General features: G+C 41.1%; 1 non-coding gene across 1 annotated transcript; it reads left to right on the top strand.

The window, feature by feature from the left end:
• The first annotated feature begins 2,001 nt into the window (after window positions 1-2,001).
• LOC123688448 lies at window positions 2,002-2,120 on the top strand. Its single transcript, XR_006749969.1, has one exon. It is a non-coding gene; the product is annotated as a 5S ribosomal RNA (ribosomal RNA).
• The last annotated feature ends 669 nt before the right edge of the window (window positions 2,121-2,789 follow it).

Below are 2,789 nucleotides of genomic sequence, written 5' to 3'. Positions count from 1 at the left end.
TCCAATAGCTGAACCAAAAATATAATTCCCGATCCAAACGTTCTGCATCGCCCAACGCGACCACCTTCCCTATATATGTCAGGAGAGCACAGGGTTCCCCTCCAGACAACACTTACGCTCTATCCCCGACTCTCGGTCGATCGATAGGCCAGGTCAGCGGTGTCTGTTTCGGCCGAAGCTCGGACTTTGGTCAAAATGTTCCGATACAAAATTTGAACCAAGATAGATACAGATATGATTCCTTCTTAAATATACGTTGATTATCGAACAGAATATGGTAAATATTTTGCGATGACCGAGGATTTCATGAATTTTTTTTTTTTTTCGAAAAAATTTTCTATTATCGGAATTTCCTCAAATTTCATTTGGTTGCCTCCTAATGCTTATTAAAAATGATAACCAACAATCAGAATCATTATTTATCATTTATTTCAATTTTTATAATGAAAAACGTTCACGTCCTTTCGCGCCTCTCGATCGTCGTTTACGTGATGCATCGGTCAGCCCTAGTTTACGTGGTGCATCGGTAAGATCGAGTTCACGTTCTGCATCGGTCTGCCCGAGTTTACGTGGTGCATCGGTAAGATCGAGATTACGTGGTGCATCGGTAAGATCGAGTTCACGTTCTGCATCGGTCTGCCTGAGTTTACGTGGTGCATCGGTATGATCGAGTTTACGTTCTGCATCGGTGTGATCTAGTTTACGTTGTGCATCGGTAAGATCGAGATTACGTGAAGCATCGGTATGATCGAGTTTACGTTCTGCATCGGTCTGGACTCTGAGATATATTTTCGACGTGAAAATGTTCCGATACAACTTTTGAACCAGGATAGTTAGAGAGATGATTTTTTCTGGGATGTACGTTGATTGGGGAATGGATTGTGGAAAATAACTTGCCATGACCGAGGTGTTCTCGAATTTTTTTTTTTTTTCGAAAAATATTTTCTGATTTTGGATTTCACTCAAATTTGATTTCGTTGCCTTCTAATGTGTTCTAAAAGAGTAAATCAGTAATCAGAATCGAAAAATATTTTTCGGATTTTTTTTTTTTTGAAAAAAAATTTTCTGATTTTGGAATTTCCTCAAATTTGATTTGGTTGCCTTCTAATGTGTTTTTAAAGCGTAAATCAGTAATCAGAATCAATATTCATTGTCGACTTTAATTTCTATAAGGAAAAATGTTCACGTCCTTAAACGCCTCCCCATCATTAGCCCGAGTCCAAGTCGATGTCAGTCCCGAGCGGACGGTGTCAGATACTACCTATCGCCCCGGTCTGGACTTGGCGAGGTATTTCGACGTGAAATGTTCCGATACAACTTTTGAACCAGGATAGTTAGAGAGATGATTTCTTCTATGTTGTACGTTGATTGTGGAATGGATTGTGGGAAATAACTTGCCATGACCCAGGTGTTCTTGAATTTTTTTTTTTTTCGAAAAAAATTTTCTGATCTTGAAATTTCCTCAAATCTGATTGCGTTGCCTTCTAATGTGTACTAAAAGAGTAAATCAGTAATCAGAATCAATATTCATTGTCGACTTTAATTTTTATAAGGAAAAATGTTCACGTCCTTAAACGCCTCTCCATCGTTACCCCGACTCCAAGACGATGTTAGACCGGAGCGGACGGTGTCAAATGCGACCGATCTCCCCGGTCTGGACTTAGCGAGATATTCCGACGTGAAATGTTCCGATACAAAAATTTAACTGTGATAGTTAGAGAGATGGTTCCTTTTGTGATGTACGTTGATTGTGTAATAGAATATGGAAATAAACTTGAGATGACCGAGGTCTTCTGGGATTTTTTTTTTTTTTCGAAAAATATTTTTCGATTTCGGAAATCCCTCAAATTTCATTGAGATATGTCCTAATGTGTTCTTAAAACTTAAATCAACAATCAGAATTAATATCCAAAAGTTATTTCATTTTTTATAAGGAAAAACGTTCACGTCCTTTCCGCTCCCAAAAAGTGAGATATCATAGAAAATATCGCTATATTTGTTGTTTACGGCCATACCACGCTGAAATTGCCAGTTCTCGTCAGAACACTGAAGCCAAGCAGCGTCGGGCGCGGTTAGTACTTGGATGGGTGACCGCTTGGGAACACCGCGTGCTGTAAGCTTTTTTTTTACGTTCTGCATCGGTCTGCCGAGATAACGTGGTGCATCGGTATGATCGAGTTTACGTTCTGCATCGGTAAGATCGAGATTACGTGATGCATCGGTAAGATTGAGATTACGTGGTGCATCGGTAAGATCGAGTTTACGTGGTGCATCGGTAAGATCCAATTCACGTTCTGCATCGGTAAGATCCAGTTCACGTGGTGCATCGGTAAGATCGAGATTACGTGGTGCATCGGTAAGATCGAGTTTACGTGGTGCATCGGTAAGATCCAATTCACGTTCTGCATCGGTAAGATCCAGTTCACGTGGTGCATCGGTAAGATCGAGATTACGTGGTGCATCGGTAAGATCGAGTTTACGTGGTGCATCGGTAAGATCCAATTCACGTTCTGCATCGGTAAGATCCAGTTCACGTGGTGCATCGGTAAGATTGAGATTACGTGGTGCATCGGTAAGATCGAGTTTACGTGGTGCATCGGTAAGATCCAATTCACGTTCTGCATCGGTAAGATCCAGTTCACGTGGTGCATCGGTAAGATCGAGATTACGTGGTGCATCGGTAAGATCGAGTTTACGTGGTGCATCGGTAAGATCCAATTCACGTTCTGCATCGGTAAGATCCAGTTCACGTGGTGCATCGGTAAGATTGAGATTACGTGGTGCATCGG

This window comes from Harmonia axyridis, chromosome X (genome assembly GCF_914767665.1).
Source record: "Harmonia axyridis chromosome X, icHarAxyr1.1, whole genome shotgun sequence".
Lineage (NCBI taxonomy): Eukaryota > Metazoa > Arthropoda > Insecta > Coleoptera > Coccinellidae > Harmonia > Harmonia axyridis.
This window is presented reverse-complemented; position numbering and strand designations above follow the sequence as displayed.